The sequence below is a fragment of the Pinus tabuliformis genome, chromosome 6, assembly GCF_031772625.1.
Source record: "Pinus tabuliformis cultivar Carrire ecotype Pingquan chromosome 6, CPIR1, whole genome shotgun sequence".
NCBI lineage: Eukaryota > Viridiplantae > Streptophyta > Pinopsida > Pinales > Pinaceae > Pinus > Pinus tabuliformis.
In genome coordinates this window covers 1,049,178,138-1,049,199,183 of record NC_142292.1, presented here as the reverse complement: position 1 = coordinate 1,049,199,183, position 21,046 = coordinate 1,049,178,138, and the positions used below count along the sequence as shown (strand labels likewise).

The following is a 21,046-nucleotide window of genomic DNA, read 5'->3' as shown; positions in this document are numbered from 1 at the left end:
GTTCAAAGCTGATTGTTGATGGTGAACAACGATTAGACATAGGAAGACAGCTGAAATCGTTCACCTAGTGACTCCTTCCACTGAAGAATCAAGCAACTGGTGCTTCATGGTGACTCCACTGTAGAAAGATCAGTAGCTTTGACATTTTCAAGATGGATCGGATTGCGAGAAGATATGCTCCCATGAGTCGAGATCACATCCTAGGTTTTCCAAATAAATTGCCCAAGGTAGATTGGTCAAAGAATTTGCCTGTGTTCAGAAATGTGGAAGGTAATGACGTTGCTCTTCATCTGGTGAAATTTCACATTCATGTGTGTAGATTAAAGATCAATTTTCCTGAAGACTGTTTGATGAAAATGTTTATGGCTACTCTGGAAGACGAAGCCCGATCTTGGTATGAAAGTTTGCTACTTGCTTCCATCTATTGTCTAAAGGATTTTCATTCAATATTCTTTGAGAAGTATAAAGAATCTTATCCATCACTAAATTTAGTTTAGGCTTGTTGCAAGCATGCTTATGGTTTTATTGAGAGCCTTGAAAAATACTATGAGGATGATAATTTTATGGACGAAGAAATCATGGAAGCATTGTATGAAAATCCGTTTCAACAGTCTACAGATCTCTTAGAGGAAACTTTGCAGCAGGATCAAAATTAGCAGGTTAAAGATTTCCACATGACTGAAAATTATGAAAAAGGAAGTCCTATTTCAGATGTGGTTGAAATAAAAGAGGATACGCAGGAAAATGATGTTCCAATCTCAAAAAATAATGATGATAAACCAGATCGAGAGACAGATTGTGATGAGGAAAAATATGTTGTTTCGGATCTCATAGAAGAGAATTGCATTATTGAGGCTGCCTCAAATGAAAAAGACAGATTTACAGGCCGAACTTCCCTCATCTCATCGGAACACAACCTTCCTACCAAGCTAACTCAGTCAGTTCATGAACAGCAAGAGGATATCTTCGTTCAAGTAGGTGAAAAAGTTCCTTTGGATGAATCTTTAGTAGATGGTAGAAATGTCATTTGTGCGCTTCAAGAATCATATGAAGTTTCTCTTCTTATGATTAATGAATGTAATAAGGAAAATGAAAACGTGGTTGTCATATCATATGAAAATGACCTACAGTACATTCACACCACAGAAGATCAAAAAATTCAGGATTTCCGCTCAGATTCTTCTTCATATGTTTCATGTGTTAAAATGTTTTTCCAAGAAGATATTTGCTCATCTACCTATTCAGAATTTTTTAAAGCTCATGAGCATACTTTCACTGAAGTACATGATGAAGGAAGATCATAATTTGAAGCAAAGGACACCTTGTTTCTTCAGTAGGAGGTGGAAATAGCAAATCTTCATGTTTTTCATGATCCAATGGCAAATCTGTTGCAGCCAGGAATGAAGGTGATTGTTGCAGTATTCGGTGAGGAAGGAGATCATCATCAATTAGCTTTTGGGATGCCCAGTTACAAGTATCTATTGTTGACCCGGAGATCTGATCAGGAGAATCAAGCAAGAAGGCATTTGGTTGATTGGTTACATTGGCATTTTGACATAGTTTGATCCCATCTTGCCTTGTAAGAAACACGGGTGGCCAGGTATTGCCACCCAGCTTTAAGTTTTAAGTTCAGGTCTTAGTGTTTTTAAGTACAGTTTGTCGAGTCAGTTTTTCAGTCATTTCAGATTTACAATTGAGTCGGTTTGAGTCCAGTTTCATTCAATAAATGAGTCAGAGTCTTGTGTGGTTTGTCAAAATAATGACTCCATTGCCCAATGGACGAAGGCACTGTCTGCTCACCCAAAGATCTGCAGTTCTTGGCACTTGCAAGGAGTTGGAGTTGCCATCCCAATTGGATCCAATGTTAGACTCAGTCTTGTCATCCATCTGTCAAAGTGAAATTCACCAAGGTTCATTTCTCATCATTTGCAGTCATCAAATGCCATTTTAGTCAACAAAGAGTCATTTAGCTCCTAGGTCTAGGGTTAGTTGATTTGGTCTTCAACCGTGTCCAACAATGCCAAAAGGGGCATTCCTAATAAGTTTTCACTTCACAAATTTCATCACCAATAAAGCTGAGAATGTTTCTTCTTCAAAACCCTGTTTTGAAGAAGAAATCATTAAAATTGTTTGTTGTAATAAATATGTAATTTTTCAGTTCTACAACTCTGCATGCACAGCCTCAACCCTCATTTTGCAATGTGGATTACACTCTTCAGAAAGCTTCATCAAATAATGTTGGATAATCCAAGCAGGAGCATAAAATTGAAAGTCATTTCTACAATGAATTTAATTGTAAGGAAGAGTTACCCAGGCATAGAACGAGAACATTTTGGTCAAATACTATTTTACAGAAGCTTTTCTGAAATTTTACGGAAGAAAGTTGGTGCAAATGTATAGTTGCAGGCAGTTCACATTTTATTCCTCCTCTTAAATTGTCCAACGTTGTTTAAGCTTTCTGTGGCAGCAAAGAAGATATTCAAATGCATTTCAACAATAGCAATATCAGCATGGGAATTTCAGGGATGGAAGGCACATGTGAAATGGTTTTGCAGGCTCTAGTCACCTTGCCAAACTTCATGCTAAACATCCCTACAAGCAGACAAAGAGTCTCATTATAAAAAAAAAAAAATCAAAAATGAAAAAATCGTAAAACAGAGTTTGTATCAAAGTTGTCAAAGGGCCAAGTTCTGCAACGTAAACAATGGGTTTTGAAGAAACAAAGATTAAACCATGTCTATATAAGATATTTCTTAAAGCCATTCATTCATTTGCATCAAGAGTATTTAGAAAATCCAAGTGAAAGTCGAGTTTGAAGTATGGAGGGACGGAAATGCGTTTTAGAAGGACAGTCTGGGCGACTTTGTCAGTGCGCAGGGCACACACAAGGAGGCGCGGCGCACTGGGAGCCCGGCCACAGTGCAAAAATACCACTGGCACGACGCACTGGGCAGAGCACACGGCGCATAAGCCTGTAACGTGAATTTTCTGCCAAATCTTCTCCGAGTTGGATTTCGCTTTCTATCTGTCTATTTGACAGTGTTGCTGGTGTTTAGCTGCAGTTAGAGACTGTATGGAGACAAGCAGATAGGTATGGTGTTCCAAGAATTTGTTTTGTTAACAAAATGGATCGACTTGGAGCAAACTTTTTCAGGACAAGGGACATGATAGTAACAAACCTAGGGGAAAAACCTCTTGTTCTGCAAATCCCCATTGGGGCTGAGGAACATTTTCAGGGACTTATTGATTTGGTGAAAACGAAGGCTGTGTTGTGGTCTGGAGAGGAATTGGGTGCGAAGTTTAGCTATGAGGATATTCCAGCAGACCTTCTGGATTTAGCCACAGAATATAGGAATCAAATGATTGAAACCATAGTAGAACTTGACGATGATGCAATGGAGAAATATCTCGAGGGAGAGGAACCCGACGAGAAAACAATCAAGAGATTGATCAGAAAGGGCACCATATCTATCAGTTTTGTTCTCGTTCTTTGTGGATCAGCATTTAAGAACAAGGGTGTGCAACCTTTATTGGATGTTGTTGTGGATTATTTTCCTTCCCCTGTTGACTTGCCACCAGTGAAGGGAACAGATGTTGATGATCCAGAAGTAACCCTAGAAATGCGTGCTAATGATGATGAACCATTTGCCGGACGTGCTTTTAAAATTATGACAGATCCCTTTGTAGGATCTCTTACATTTGTCCGAGTTTGCTCTGGCGTCCTCACAACTGGACCATATGTACTTAATTCCAACAAATGGAAGAAAGAAAGAATTGGGCATTTATTACGAATGCATGCAATTAGTCGAGATGATGTCAAGATTGCTGTGACAGGGGATATAGTGGCACTTGCTGGTTTGAAAGATACAATAATAGGAGGGACTCTTTGTGATCCTGATAAGCCAGTTGTGCTGGAGAGAATGGACTTTCCTGAACCTGTTATTAAAGTCGCAATTGAACCAAAAACAAAAGCTGATGTGGACAAGATGTCTATGGGTCTTGTCAAGCTTGCTCAGGAAGATCCTTCTTTTCACTTCTCAAGAGATGAAGGGAGCAATCAAACTGTTATTGAAGGTATGGGGGAGTTGCATCTTGAAATCATTGTTGACCATTTGAAGAGAGAATTCAAGGTCGAGGCTAATCGAGATCATTTTTGTCGAGATAGATGGTGTAAAGGTGTCCGAAACCATTACTTCGGTGTGAAATTATTCTGCTCAAGACTTTCTAATCCACTCCGGTGCTACATCAAATGTTGTTTTTACTTTGATTGAGGGAAGTGAGTTTACTTTTCCTCCTATAATCAACGCTTTCGAGTATTACAAGCGACTTCAATCAGACTACCCAGCATATTCTCAAGATATTGATGCTCTTAATGCTATCAAAGGTAGATTCGACATAAAAGATTGGATTTTTGCTGACCCTTGCTATTTGATACCGTGGAATGGAATTCGCTATGATAAAGCTCTGGGGAAATAAGAATTTATGAAATAGATTTGTAGGGAAGGTATTCATGTTTTGTGTTTTCTTCTGTTTGATAACGATTCATCTATTGCCCTTGTCAACCTCTCAGCGTTCTTTTCATTCCATACAATGTCAAAATTGAATGCTAAATTTATTACCTGTCTTGCCTCCTGAGATAATCTGTGTCTCAGATTTAATTTCCCTGCTCATGCTATTCTCGATCCCATGCTGCCCAGAAAATCCAGTAATTTATCAAATTACCCCTTCCCTATCCATTTACTAGCCTAAACTCAGTTCCCATTTTTAGTCATCTCGCACCCGATTGCTCATTTTATCGAGATTAACTAGAGGGAGCCCTCTACTGCCCTCGTAGGGCTAGCTATGAGGCTGAGCTTGGTTTGATGTTGCCTCGAGTTTTTCCTTCTTCAGCTTGAGGCAGATTCGAGTACTAACAGAGATAATGATGAAGTGTTTCATCTTTTGAAAAGAATCCTTGAGATCTTTTCCTACATGCTTAACTTGAAGGGTCATTTGTTTTAAAGGCATGACTTGTGGGCTTGTTATCTAGTCCATCATTTGTATACAGATGTAAGACATGTAGGTATTCAAAAGATGTGAAAATTTGTTTCTTTTTTTGTCGCAGGAGTTTAGGCCATCCAGTTGTTGTCTGTATTTCTGTTGTTGTTAACAGTTGTTGTTGACAGCTTGTCAAATAGGTACAAATGTGAATTTTTGTGAAGAAGATGTAACTTCACATTTGTTTGAGACACCTTGGATCAATGATCAAGGAAGAGATGTTCAAACTACCTTCTATGACCATCTCAGTAGGAATTCTGCATGAACTTAAGGAGGAAAATAGTTCTTCCCAAGAGGACCAGCACATCCAAGAAGGAGAGTTGTCAAAGGCTTTGGTTCAGAGGCATTATGCAAGGCAAGTGTATGGAGACTGAAAGAAGAGGGTGTTGTTACTCTCATTTATTATTCGGATCAGTATGTCAGTCTTTTGGATACCAAAAGTTCTTTTAGTGGGAAGGTGTGATCCAAAATGGATCTTGGATAGACTTCTAAGTCTAAAGTGTTCCTCACAGAGGAAAATTAAAGTCAAAGGATGCCCTTGGAAATAGTCCCATTGCGTAGATCTTTTCATTCTAAATCTACTGCAATTTGAATGGGGTAAAATGGACTTCGGATGAAGAAGTTATCACAAAAAGAAGTTTGCTTTTGTCCTTTGAAAATGAGGAAAATTCTTATATAAATTGGACTTAAGGGAAAATGTGTTTTTAAACATAAAATCCCTTAGAGTCCATCGCATCACAATAAACTAAGGCTGAAGGACTTAAAAAAGTCACAAAGGCCTTCAGCGGACCCGAAGAATTTATAAATCAAACAAGTGAACGTTTTGAGTTCCAAAAGGAAGGGCAATAAGTAGTATTTCAGGCGGGTTTCGAGCAGTAAGTGATATTGGATGGGCTCCGCCCAAATCCATACATTGACTGACGCATGGCATGACGAAGGAGAGAGGAAACTGTTTTTTCGGGCTTTTAATCCTCGTGTAAGTTATGCGCCCGAAATGGACTGTTAACCATCAGATTAGAGGTCACGGATAAACGGTCACGATCTGATTGGTGGATCGACGATCAACATGACCAAAGGGAAGACCCCTGGGGCCGTTGCAATAGCGATATGTGATATGATGATGTTCTGATGGGCCGATTGGTGATATCAACGATCGGAAATCAGTGAACCCCTGATACCAGGGCCAATGCACATTGCGATCTTGACTTGCGATATGCCCATAAAAGGCAGACCTGATAAGAATAATGGACACGATTTCATAAGTTTTGAAATCCAGATTTTCAGATTTGCTGTGTATTATCTGTGTATTGGGTTTTTTGGCCACTACGCCATGTGATAGCAATTTGCGATAGAATGGCGGACCCGATGGGTTGATAGATGTGATTCTATAATATTTTAAGTCTGGGATAAAGGCCCATGATGTGTTTGTGTGTGTTTTCCTGTGTATTTCCATTATTTGGCTATTTCTACCAGGGGAAGGAAAAGTGGTCGAGTTTCCCATGCCGATGGTTCGTTTCCATTGTAAACGGATTCTTGTGGTGAAACAGTCAGGTTTTCCATGATGGAGCACTGTAACCAACATCACACAAATACATAGAGAGCACAAATGCTGAAGTTAGCTGAAGGTTGCTGAAAGTCGCTTGGAGTTCGAGAAAACTATAGAGGCACGCAAAGGCTGAGAGAAGCTCAGAGCGAGCTAGAGCCAAGAGCCAGAGCTAGAGCTAGAGAGCTAGAGCCAGAGGTAAGAGCCAGAGCCAGAGCCAGAGCTAGAGATCTCACAATAGACTTCTAAGAACCATGGAGCCGTAGTGAAGCTGCAGAACCGAAAAGGGTCAAAATGATCAAGCTGCTGCTAGTGTCTAGAGTGTATTGAACATAGAAGAAGGCATTCTAGATATAGTTAAGAGGATTCTGAGGGGGTTGGTGCAAGCTAGAGCAAGACCGCTCAGAGCATTGATTGAAGGAGTAAATTCTAGAGAAGCCTACATCTGTCTGCAGAGTGAGGACTGCTAGAGGGGTAAGATGGCATTCTAAACCCATAGGTTCAGTGTAAACCAATGGATTTGAGCATGGAGATTGTAAAAGAACTTATGTCATAATTCCCGAGAGCCTAATCGAGTTGACTAGAGCTCAAGGAGACGTAGCCCAAGAGTTCTGGGTGAACTCCATATTCTATTGTTGTTATGTGTGATTTCCTGTTGCTGCATTGCATTGCTACTTTATTTGTTGTTATATGTTTTTATATCAGTTCAAGAAAATAAAATTAAAAAACATTAACAGTTAAAAACAAACACAAGCATACACATACTTTCAAGCAGTTTTTAATTCCGCAATTGGTTAATCATAAGGTCTTGGAAATATTTAAGCTTTGGAAGTGGGAGATGTTCTTGTAAGCAGACAAGAAGCCTTTAGTGCCCCATTTTTAGATCAGGTTGTATCGGAGCCTAAGATTGGCTAACCCCACCTTAAAGAGGGTGATATCAAAGCTGGTTATACCAGAGCAAGTGGTATCATGAAGCAAAATGCTTGATTCATAGAGCAAAGATTGCTTGTCTGAAAGGTGTTAGGGCAGTCAAGGATTAATTGTCTAATTGATTGCATGCTTGTTGCAGACTGAATATTGTGTGAGTTTGCAGAGGTGAAGGGAAAGCTATTGATAGCTCAGTCCAAGAAGGACAAGAAGGAAGAAGGGTTGAAGGCATTCTTATTATCCCAAAGGACCTCAAGGCAATCCTTGAAGCACAAGAGGTTTGTTGCAAAAGGTTGCTAAATAAGCTCTTTATTAATCTTGTTTGAAGTTCTTTGCATAATGAAAACTTCTACAAGTGAATCCTCAAATTATTCTTTCTTCACAAGATTCTTTAATGAAGACATGAAGCAAGACCTGCCCACCATGATGGATATGGTAAGAGAAATTTATGAGGATGGAAGGAAGAGAAGCATACTTAGAGAGCAGTTGAATTTCGTGGCGGAAGAGAAGCAATTGCTTTTTGAAAAATTGCAGGAAATGGAGAGGCAAGTTCATATTGCAAATATGAACCTGGAAAGGATGCATGAGTTGGACACACAGCTCTTTGTTTCCAAATAATCCTTAGTCAAGTATCAACTTGAAGAAGAGGTAAGTAGTTCCTGTTTGTCTTCAAATTCTTCTAAGAATGCTTATATTGGTTCTTTTGAAAAGCATACGGGAGGCATAGGTTCCAAGCTAATGTCCAAGATGGGCTATGAAGAAAAAGGCTTGCGTAAACATGCACAAGGTATTGTTGAACCAATAATGGTTGAGGAAAGGCCTAAGTATTTGGGTCTTGGTTATGGACAGTCTTATGGAGAGAGTTCCAAAGCTTCCATGAAGGCCATTGAAACAGTTCCAAGAAGGAGTTTCATTTTAGGTTTTTGACCTCAAGAGTGTGAAGATTGTATTAACGAGGAATGCAATAGCTTGAAACATCATTTGCAGGATGCAGGTGTTCAGAAGCACACACTTGAACTAGAGAGTTGCAGAAACTCTAACAACCTTGGAGAGATTGATGGTGTTCCAAAGGGAGCCACTTCTTCATTTGATTCACCTCCTCATGAAGGCAATAAAGGTGAAAGAGAAAGGTATAAATATGGTTCTAACCATATTCTTTTTATTATGTTCAGCATGGTAAATTTACACATAGATATGAGAAAATAATTACATTTTCCTTTTGTGGTTTGGATAACCATAATGTTTCTAGATGTTGGAAGAGAATGGCCACATACAAGAACCTTTTGAAGGAAAGGAAGCAAGAATCCAAAGGTCCATTGGACAAGGCAAATCATGATGTCAAGAGGATGCACATATGTTGCACTTACTACCATAAGCAAGGGAATCTTGCTGAAAGATGTTGGAATCTGAATCCAAAAATGCTTCCACAAAAGCTGAAGAAAGTGGAAAGAGAAGATGGCAGAAATGGAAAGGAAGTTTCCATGATTGGTGTGTTTTAGGATGATTCACATGTTGATGTTGATGTGCAGACAAAGGTAGCACCTTTGAAATGGATTGGTAAGAAATGGTTAGAGTTCTTATCCAATTAAGATTGCATGTCTATTGATGCATCTATTTTCATTTCTTTGTTAATGGAATGCAAGTTGCAGGATTTTACGAAGAAGGTCAATGGAAAAGTTGAGTAGGAGACTCACTTTATTGCTGCAACATTATGTTCATTTCATCTTTGAAAGTATAGTGTGCTTAAGCGAAATTTTAAGGATGAAATGCATGCATAAGCTTGAGATGCATGAACACAGGGATGTTGATGATTTCCTTGTATTTGAACATGTATGTGTAATTAACTTGAATGGTTAATTGCTTTGGAATGCATGTAATTTAATATTGACTTGAGGAAAGTTTATTTAGTCTCCAAGATGGAGATAATGATGAAGTGTTTCATCTTTCAAAAAGAATCCTTGAAATCTTTTCCTACATGCTTGACTTGAAGGGTCATTTGTTTTAACGACATGTTTTGTGGGCTTGTTATTTAGTCCATCATTTGTATGTAGATATAAGAGATGGAGATATTCACAAGATGTGAAAATCTATTTCTTTTTGTTGAAGCAGGAGTTTAGACCATCCAATTGTTGTTTGTATTTCTTTTGTTGTTAACAATTGTTGTTGACAGCTTGTTAAACAGGTACAAATGTAAATTTTTGTGAAGCAGATGTAACTTCACATTTTTTTGAGACACCTTGGATCAATGGTCAAGGAAGAGAAGTTCAAACTATCTTCTGTGACCATCTCAGCAAGAATTCTGCATGAAGTCAAGGAGGAAAACAATTCTTCCCAAGAGGACCAGCACATCCAGGAAGGACAGTGGTCAAACTCTTTTGTTCAGAGGCACTATGTAAGCAAAGTGTTTGGAGACTGAAAGAAGAGGGTGTTGTTACTCTCATTTACCGTTAAGATTAGTACGTCAGTGTTTTGGAGACCAAAATTTCTTTTAGTGGGAAGGTGTGATCCAAAATGGATCTTGGATAGACTTCTAAGTCTAAAGTTTTCCTCACAGAGGAAAATGAAAGTCCAAGGGTGCTCTTGGAAATAGTCCCATTGTGTAGATATTTTCATTCTAAATCTTCTGCAATTTGAATGGGCTAAAATGGACTTCTGATGAAGAAGTTATCGTAAGAAGAAGTTTCCCTTTGTCCTTTGAAAACTAGGCAAATTCTTATATAAATGGGACTTAAGTGAAAATGTGTTTTTAAACACAAAATCCCTTATAGTCCATCACATCACATTCCTTTATCGCATCACAATAAACCAAGGCTGAAGGACTTAAAAAAGGCGCAAAGGCCTTCAATAGACTCGACAAATTTATAAATCAAACAAGTGAACCTTTTGAGTTCCGAAAGGAAGGGTAGTAAGCGGTATTTCGGGTAGGCTTCGCGCAGTAAGTGATATTGGACAGGCTCCGCTTGAATCCATACATTGACTAATACGTGGCACAGTGGAGGAGAGAAGAAACCACTTTTTCGGGGGGTTAATCCCCGTGTAATTTATGCACCTAAAATGGATTGTCAACTGTCATATTAGAGGTCATGGATCAATGGTCAAGTTCTAATCGGCGGATCAGTGATCGGCATGACCAAAGGGAAGACCCCCAGGGCCGTTGCGATAGTGATATGCGATATGTCGATTTTCAATGGGCCGATCGGCGATATCGACGGTCGGTGATTGGCAAACCCCTGATACTAGGGCCAATGCACATTGCGATTGCGACTTGCGATATGTCGATAAAAGGCGGACCCGATAAGAATTATGGATGCGGTTTCATAAGTTTTGAAATCTAGATTTTTTGATTTTCTGTGTATTATCCGTGTATTGGGTTTTTTTGGCCACTATGCCATGCGATAGTGATTTGCGATAGAATGGCGGACCCGATGGGTTTATAGATGTGATTCTATAATATTTGAAGTCTAGGATAAAGGCCCATGGTGTGTTTTCATGTGTTTTCCTGTGTATTTAAGTTATTTGGCTATTTCAGCTAAAGGAAGGAAAAATGATCAGGTTTCCCACGCCGATGGTTCCTTTCCATTATAAACAGATTCTTGTGGTGAAATAGTTGGGTTTTCCATGATGGAGGACTTTAACTGATGCCACACAAATACACAGAGAGCACAAACAACGAAGGTAGCTGAAGGTTGCCGAGAGTCACTTGGAGGTCGAGCAAACTACAGATGCACGTAGAGGCCGAGAGAAGCTTAGAGAGAGCCAGAGCCAGAGCTAGAGCCAAGAGCTATAGCCAAAGATAGAGAGCTAGAGCAAGAGCCAAGAGCTAGATCCAGAGCCAAGAGCCAGAGCTAAGAGCCAGAGCCAGAGCCAGAGCTAGAGCCAAAGAGCTCACAACAGACTTCTAAGAGCCATGGAGTCGGAGTGAAGCTGCAGAACAACAAAGGATCAAAATGATCAAGCTATTGCTAGTGTCCAAAGTGTGTTAAAGATAGAAGAAGGAATTCCATAGATAGTTAAGAGGACTTTGAGGGAGTTGGTGCAAGCTAGGGCAAGATCGCCCAGAGTGTTGATTGAAGGAGTCAAGTCCAGAGAACCCTAGATCTGTCTGCAGAGTGAGGACTACCATAGGGGTAAGATGGCATTATAAACCCATCAGTTCAGTGTAAACCAATGGAGTTGAGCATGGAGCTTGTAAAATAACTTATGCCATAATCCCAGAAAGCCTAGTCGAGTTGACTAGAGCTCAAGGAGACGTAGCCCAAGAGTTTTGGCTGAACTCCATATTATATTGTTGTTATGTGTGATTGCTTGTTGCTGCATTTCATTGCTGCTTTATTTGTTGTTATATGTTTTTATATTAGTTCAAGCAAATAAACTTAAAGCACATTAACAGTTAAAAACAAACACAAGCATACACCTACTTTCAAGCAGTTTTTAATTCTGCATAAGGTCTTTGAAATATTTAAGCTTTGGAAGTGGGAGAGGTTCTTGTAAGTAGAAAATAAGCCTTAGTGCCACATTTTCAGATCACCAATGCTTTGGCCTGGGTAGAAAGTTTATATTTTGACAAGATTGTCCTCAAGTGTGGTGTCAAAGATGCTACAAACCATGCGTGATGTTGTGCATCCGTTAGTGTCATATTGGCCTCACGGATCGTACTCGTTAGCCTTTGGTCTAGATCCCAGGGAGTCTCCCCTAGAAGCATCACAATCTCTTTAAACCTGCTAAATTCTCTATTCAAAGAATTTTGGATCTCTGTTATCCCTGCGTTTTGGTGGTCGTTAGAGTGCTTGATGTGCCACGTTAATGCGCGATACTGCAGTGTGCCCACCAAAGTAGCCTTCTTAATATTGTCATCCATGACACCTTGTGCTTCCCATATTGCTCTTACCATGAACCAGAATTGGTCTGGATCCTCATTCCCTATTCCTCTGAACACTGGTAGTTTGATCGTGCTCTCCATACTGAACTATGGAGGTGGTGGAGGTGGTGTGGGTGGAGATGGAGGTGAGGGAGGTGAAGCGGGTGGTGGTGTGGGTGGAGGTGGTAACCGCAGAGTCTGTTGCCTTATCAAACAGACCACGCTTCTCGGAGAAACCTTCGTGAGCTCATCCTTGCTTTCCCATGAGGTTGAAATTAAGGGATTGTTTTCTACTTCTTCACTACTTCCGCTTCTGTAGATCTTTCCACTCCGCATATTCCCAAACATTAATTTATTCTCATAACCTGCTTTTCACATAACAACCTCTTAATCCAAGTGTTCAAAAATTTAATATACTTACCTCGCGGTCCCCTGAGAAAACGTCACTTTGCCTCGGTGTAACTAACGGTCATGTACACCGCAAACTCAGTAATAAATCCTCCTATTATTTGGTCGAACCAGTGGTCCACAGCTCACGCTATCTTATCCTCTGAGGCTTCTAGTCTGCACACTAGCTCAGGAGTCCACACTATTGGTTGGTTGAGCCTACACCTTCCCTAGCTATCGGCTAACCTCCCGATCCACTCATACAGCTCAGATGGAAAGGAAGCAAAGAAAATCTTGTGGATTTATGTATACACGTAGCGCTCCAACCACCTTTTCTCAGATACTTGTGGGGTTTTGTTTTCTTATGTCACAAATTCGTGAATCTTCTTATACAACCACTATTCAATTTCCTTCTTTGTTGGGTTCTAGTGGCATGACATCAAACATCCCTTATGTAGATCTCGGTCCCAGCAACGGAACCATTTGTTGGCTTAATGGGGCCTGACCCAGGTTCAGAAGTGATTTAGCCAAGCAAATCCCGGTACTACTGGCCCTTCCGGTAACAGGTCGTGCAGCGCGGACTGAGGTCTCACCTGAAGTAGTATGGGAGGGTGCTAGAACCACGTTTCCACACCCTGGGGATGTCTAATATGTGGTGGTTGGTACGTGGTCCAACCATGGCACTTACTGCACTACGTGCACCTACGGGCACCCCACACACTGTGATACTATCTTCGCGCAGTTCTAGTCGTAACGCGACGCATGTTGTTTACCCAAGTCTTCCTTAAATAGTATCCATTAGCTGATTAATTAGATTAAATTTACATACAAGCATTCGTACGAGTATTCATCCAGTGCACGCAGTAAATAAATAGAGTAACAACAAGGTATAACATCAAAATAAGGGTTCAAGAAAAGATGCATAGAATAGTCTTCTTCATTAACTTTCAGTTCCAAATACAGACCCTACTCTGCCCTGTGCACTCAGCTATAGGGGTCCACGCAATTAGCTACAGACTCTACTAGGCCTCTACACATTGAGCTGTAGAGCCTCTTCCTACTACTACGACCCAATACACTTCAACTTTCCCCATATGCTCTAACCATGCCTTCGCATCTATATATTACTTGCTTGCCAAAAACTTTCTTTACACTTAGAGCCTCACTCTATTTATATAATCCCATGGTCCACAGACCATGGGTAGGCCGAAACAACCTTACATTATTTTACAATTCTTAGGGCAGACAACCCTATGACTCATCCTAGACTTTTGTGCTCTGCGCTTGCACTTTGTGGAGTATTACAATATAATTGTCCAAAACTCGGGCTTTAAGCCCCAAAACTTGTTGTGGGGGATCCCATGCCCAACACTGAGTGTAAACAAGAGTGAATGATCATGATTGAAAATAGTAAGTGTAGGATTCAGAAAACGGGAAAGCATGCATGTGTGTGAAGCATGTCGTCGGAACAATGATCATCGGTGAAAAACAATGTTATGCATGCAACAACATGGAGATGCAAATGAAAACTGAAACGATGCGTCTACAGGCTAGCATACAATAAAACAAAAACAAGTGCTCATTGAAATCAAGCAGACAACACTTACACAAAGCAAAACACAAAAAGTGATAGAAATTCAACGCAAGACATGAGAAGCAGACTTACCCTGAAACAGCTAATTTGAAAGTCCCAAGGACTCCTAGATGCGATGTCGGATGTCAGAACTACAAGATCGATTTGAGGAATGAGCTCTATGGCATCCTATTCATAAGTCTTGATAAGATCGAGGTTATGACGTTCATGCCACAAATCGAGGAAACAACGACACTTGGTGAGAGGTTTCTAAAACGATATATGCATGTAACCTCCAACTACTAAAAATAGATCCTTCAGATCTAGGGATGCCTTCGCATGCTTTGTTTTTCTAGTTCGGGAAGAGAAACCCATGCATGCAAATCAGTTTTTCTTGGTCCTGAAGGGAACTGGTTAATCTGAAGGCACATGCATCAGTCTATGAGCCTGGGATACAAATTTTCACAGTTTCTGGGCTGAGCTGGGTTGGTTGTCCTTGAGGGACTACACAATTTCTGGGGTCATCAGGTGACTATATCCTAGAATTGTGCAATTTTTGGGCTGCGGTGCAGTGCTGGGTTAGATTGCACAGTTTTCCCAAGGAAACCTATTTGACTATTCTGTGCAATTTTGGAGCTTAGCAGGCTGCCCAGTAGATTTGCGCAATTTATAGGCTAAGAAGAGATGGCTGCCTGTTAGGCATTACACAATTTCTGGGCTAAGCAGGTCACTACCTCCTAGAATTACATAATTTATGGGCTAACACCTAGTGTCAGGTAAGATTACATAGTTTTCTGAAAGAGGACTGCCTAACTGTTATGTCCAATTTTGGAGCCCAACAAGCTGCCTAGCTTATTTTCGCAGTTTCTGGAGTGAAGGATGGTTCCCCTTTAGAATTGTGTAATTTTCTAGGGGAGTGTCTCAGCCACCAAATGGTCTAAGTACGGAATGCCGACCTACGAGAGGGAGAGAAACAAGTTGACATGCACAGGCCGACAGGCCATTGAAACTCAACTGAAGCCTATGTACTTGATAGTGCAAGACATGCTACTAAGGATGATTGGTAGGGAGGCTCCAAAATGAAGCTAAGGCAAAATTTTGGAGGGTGGTTGTAGCCGCTACAACAAAATGTTAAGCATGCAATACATGGAAGCATAGAGACACATAAGGCTAGAGTTGTGGCCAAAGGATTCTATCAAGTTGAGGGAATTGACTATGAGGAAAACTTTGCTCCTGTAGCAAGGTATTCATCCATTAGATCAATTCTTGCACTAGATGTGAAAATGGGGTGGAAGATCCACAAGATGTATGTAAATATAACATTTCTCAATGGTGTTACTGAGTGGGGAGTGTACATAGAGCAACCAAAAGGTTTTGAGGAATTTTATCGGGAGTCTCATGTGTGTAGAATTAGGCGAGCATTGCACTGTCTCAAAAAAGCCCCCCAAGCTTAATACACTCTGATTGATAGTTATCTCACTCGATTGGGCTTCACAAAAAGTAAAGGAGATGCAAACCTCTATCATAATTTGGTAGAAGGTAAATTTCTTATCATTGTTTTATATGTTGATAATTTAATATTGAGGGGTGATGAGCAACTGATTAGCTCTTCCATGGACCTTGCAAGGGAATTTGACATGAAATACATGGGTCTCATGCACTACTTCCTCGGGCTGGAAGTATGGCAAGGTGATGGGGAATTATTTGTGTCTCAAGGCAAGTATGGCACTGAGATACTGCAAATATTTTGCATGGAGAGTTGTAGGCCTATGGAGACACCTCTAGAGACCAACTAGAGGAAGGAGAATGCCACTTCACGTGAAGAGGTTGATGCAAACATTTACTTGCAGCTAGTGGGTTCACTGATGCATCTTGTGAACACACAACCATATATGTGTTACACAGTCAACTAACTGAGCTAAGATATGGTTAGGCTGACCAAATTGTATTGGAAGGAAACAAAGCATGTTTTTCGGTACCGTAGAGGCCCTTAATCAGTGTGGATTATGGTACATACGACCAGAGGGAGTGAAGTTGTTTCGCTTCATATATAAAGATTGGGTAGGGAGTCCATCTGACCGAAAGAGTACATTAGGTGGAATTTTACTTTTGGGTTCAAAGTGTTTTTCTAGAACAATAGGAAGCAGAAATTTGTGTCATGTAACTCGGTAGAAGCTTAATAAATGGTTGGAGGTCAAGCAACATGTGAGGTGATCTGGATGAGAAAGATACTTGGGGGACTGTTTGGTCAGATGATGGATCCAACTATGATCTATTGTGATAGCTATAGTTGCATTAAGCTCCTTAAGAATTTGGTATTTCACGATCAATCCAAGTATACATATATCCAATATCATAATTTATGGTACTATGTGCCAAGGTGGATAATGTTGCTACAGTACATTCTGACAGAGGAACAAGATGTTGACATCTTGCTAAACGATTTGTCAAGAGGGAAGTTTGAATTCCACATGTGTAATATAGGGGTTGTTTATAATCTCTTTCTTGCTAAAAGGGAGTGTTGAGAAGTGTAGCAAGAAAGACTCAATTTAACTTTTCCTTGGTCAAATTAAGAAAATTGGAATTTCTTAATCATCAGACAACTTGGAGGTAGTTAAATTGTGTGACATGGCTCTTGTCACTCAGTTAGCTCAGTAAGTTCAAGTTAGAGGGCTTGGAGTTTGTTGGCTTAAGGCAGCTTGACCCAATTTCAAAGTTGTTCATGCCAACCAACAAAACCCTAATTGTTGGCCCTTTCAGCAACAACTTGCATAGCGCAGGCTGTAGTCTCACCCGAAGTAGTATTAGGGGATGCTAGAACTACGTTTTTGCATCTAGAGAATGTGTGATAAGTGGTTTGAAGGCCTTTCAACTCAGATCTTCCCTCGTGTAGATCAGTATCCTTCTATGGTCTGCTACTGTAACTTTAAGAAATGTCTCCTAGACCTTTGTGAAGGTCTACAATAAGACTTTATAGGCCCTAAGGAAGCAGTCTATCTACTTTCTTGCACTAATTAATAACCTTAGATATTTCTTCGTGCAGATCTATCCAATTCATCAGAAGTCATAGAAGATTAAACATTTATCTTCATGAAAATAGATAATCACTTACTTCATCCTTAAATATTATAGATCTAATAGATTCACAAAGTCTTTATACATTATTCCATAGAAAACATATTATTGAGTGATAGAACATAACATAAACATAATTAACAATAATACTCAGATGAAAGATATTTCTTCAAAATTGGTTTTTTTCAGTTCCAGCTGTTGGGCATGGAACACCCTAACAACATGTTTTGGGGCTCAAGGCCCAAGTTTTGATCTAATATGGTTGTAAAGCTCCACGAATTGCAGGCGTAGAAGTATGTTAGAGTCATAGGGTTGTCTGCCCTAATATTGTAATATAATGTTAGCCTACCCATGGTCTGCAGACCACAGGATTGTATAAATAAAGCAAGGCCCTAAGTGGTAATGAGACATCTAAGGAAGCATGAGATACAAAAGTAGAAGTACAGATCAAGTGTAAAGTGTGTCTTGGGTCGTAGGGTAGGAGAAGGCTTTGCAGCTGAGTGTGCAGAGACCTAGTTGTCTGCAACTAAGTGCGTGGACCCCTACAGCTATGTGTGCAGGGCAGAGTTGAGTCTATAACCAAAGAAAGATAATAATAAAGAGGAGGTTTATCTTAAATCCATGTATCTATTCTTGGCTTATTGTCTATTGATATGAACTGCAATTATACTGTTTATTTACTGCGCATACTTATATGAATGAATTATATTGCTAAGTATGCTTTACACATGCAAATAAGCTAAGTTAATCAACTAACCGTGGAATACTAGTACGACATTGGGTAATAACAGTGTTCGGCCCCCAAGTAGGGCTGTGCAAAGGCAACATCTCAGGCCGTGAGGGACGGGAAGTGCCCATAGTGACGTGCGTGCAGGGTCGAACCACGAACCACTTGAAACCATCAGACATCTCTAGGGTGCAGAAACCTAGTTCTAGCACACTCCCATACTACTTCGGGTGAGACCTCAGTCCACGATGTAAACGCTGTTGCTGAAAGGGCTAGTAGTATCGGGATTTGTTTGGCTAAATCAACTCTGAACCTGAGTCAGGCCCCAATAAGTTCACGTAGCAACGTGCATGCAGGGTCGAACCACAAACCACTTGAAACCATCAGACATCTCTAGGGTGCAGAAACCTGGTTCTAGCACACTCCCATACCACTTCGGGTGAGACCTCAATCTGCGCTCCGCAGGATGTTGCCGAAAGGGCCAGTAGTACCGGGATTTGTTTGGCTAAATCAACTCTGAACTTGGGTCAGGCCCCAACAAGCCAACAAATGGTTTCGTTGCCGAGATCAGGATCTACATAAGGGATGTCTGATGTCATGTCATTGGAATCTGACAAAGAAAGAAATTGAAGGGTGGCTAGACAGAAAAATTCACGAGTTTGTTGCACAGAAAAACAGAAATCTGCGAGTATCAAAGGAACAGTGGTTAGAGTGCTACTTATATACAGAAATCCACAAAATTTTCTTTGCATCCTTCCCCTCTACGTTGTATGAGTGGATCGCGAAGCTAGCAGATAGTCAGGGAAGGTGTAGGATTGACAAACCGATTGTGTGGACTCAAGAATTGGTGCGTAGACTAGAAGCATCGAAAGATAAGATTGTGTGCATTGTGGACCATCACCTCGATCTAATTATGGGGGTCTTATCACCAAATTTTCGGTATACACAACAGTCAGATACATTGGGGTGGAACGAAGTTTCCTCACAGGACCATGAGGTAAGTACATTAAATATTTGAACACTTGGATTAAATTGCTACTGTGTGAAAAGAGGGTTATGCGAATAAATTGATGTTTGGGGCTACGCGAATTGGGAGGATCTATAGAAATGAAGGTAGCGTGGAGATAGAAACTAGCCCCTTAATTTCGCCTCGGTGAGAAAGCGAGGAAGAGCTCGTGAAAATTTCACCAAGAAGTGCGATCAGTATGATAAGGCAGCGAATTCTGCGCATAACACCTCCACCTCCACCATCACCGGTTTCACCATCTTCACCCCCATCTCCGCCCACACCACCTCCACCACCACCACAGTTCAATATGGCGAGCACGATAAAATTTTTGGTGTTCAAAGGAGTAGGGAACGAAGATCCAGACCAATTTTGGTTCATAGTAAAATCTATATGGGAAGCACAAGGAGTCATGGATGACAATATAAAGAAGGTAAAATTGGTAACCACATTGTAGGATCGTGCACTGACATGGTACATTAAGCATTCTAATGACCATCCAAATGCGGGGATCACAGATATCCGGGCTATGCTGAATAGGGAATTTAGCAGGCCAAAATTGGAGACATAGTCGATTATCGGGTTTAAAGAAATCGTGATGCTTCCAAGCCAGACCCCCTACAAGCTGGATTAGAGACTGAATAGTATGATTCGAGAAGCCAACATGACCTTTACAGATGGAAAGCACTGTGCATGGTTTGTAGCATCACTAACGCCGCATCTAAGGACCGTGTTGTCATAGAAGAAGTTATCCACCCAATCTGAAGCTTTGGAGATTGCAATGGGACTGCACGAGACCCCGATATAAGGTCTTCGCCTGGGGGTCCAACAAATCCACGCGCAACTGAAAATTTTGTGTCTGGAAATGCAGATTTTTAAACATGACAGGATAACTCACCCAGAAGTGCGCAAGGAGGTATGGTGCATAAAATGCAAAGGCCAGGGGCATGAGAAGGACCATTGTCCAGTCTTCACGAACTACCTAGTGGGAGGAGGGCCGATGCCATTGAGACCAGAGGCACAAGCAGGACCAAGCACAACACCTGCATTATGGTGCGTGATTTGTCAGATAGGAGGGAAGCATGCTACAGATAACTGTCACTTATTACAAAAGTATACAAAGACGTCGCAACAATTGTTCTGTAATTTCTACAGATCAATAGGCCATGATGAACGCACCTATAGAAGTTATGAACTGATGATGGATCAGACTCCTGCCTACAAAGTTCAAACTGAAACGCGAGCCCTCAATCAAAATGCAGGAATGGCGCTCATTGGATTTCAAGGCACAGACAAGGTTGAGGTGGAATGGGACCAGGGAGAGGTCACATACAACTGATTTGTTACCATTGCGGAGGGCCAGGGCATTATTCCCGTGATTGTACAAATCCGATGAGAGAATCATGTTTATATTGTACCCATTTTGATCATGAGATAGAGGACTGCCCTACACTGATAGCGAGGTTGTGTGATAAAGGAATACTCTAGCCTCCCCCAACTCAGAACCTACAAATGATCAGGTCTGAGTCGCATGAGGAGGACCCAAATGTAAACATCATGCTCCAAAGTAGTATCACAATAGGAGATGACAAGGGTAACCAACCAGAAGAAAGTGCCTAGGTCTGGAAGGCACCACTGAAGGAGCCAAAGTTTGATTTAGAGCGTGCGAAGGAGACATTAATGGAAGCTAAGAAGAGCTTTACGGAGGCCTCCACTTCAGGTAGTAAAGACAAACTAGAACCAGAGATGGACCCATCAATGCTTACTACCTTTCTGGAGACATGGATGAAGCTGTTGCGCGACAGCAAGGTTGTGAAGGGGTTGCAGAAACTCATCACTAGGTGCGTTGGGTCAGGAGAACCACGCGTAGTCCGAAAGCTTAGAAAGCACACAACATAAACAGGAAGGGAGAT

The 21,046-nt window shown here is 40.8% G+C and overlaps 1 pseudogene; it reads left to right on the top strand.

The window, feature by feature from the left end:
• The first annotated feature begins 1,376 nt into the window (after positions 1 to 1,376).
• Positions 1,377 to 4,271, top strand: LOC149262575 (elongation factor G, chloroplastic pseudogene; annotated as a pseudogene).
• The last annotated feature ends 16,775 nt before the right edge of the window (positions 4,272 to 21,046 follow it).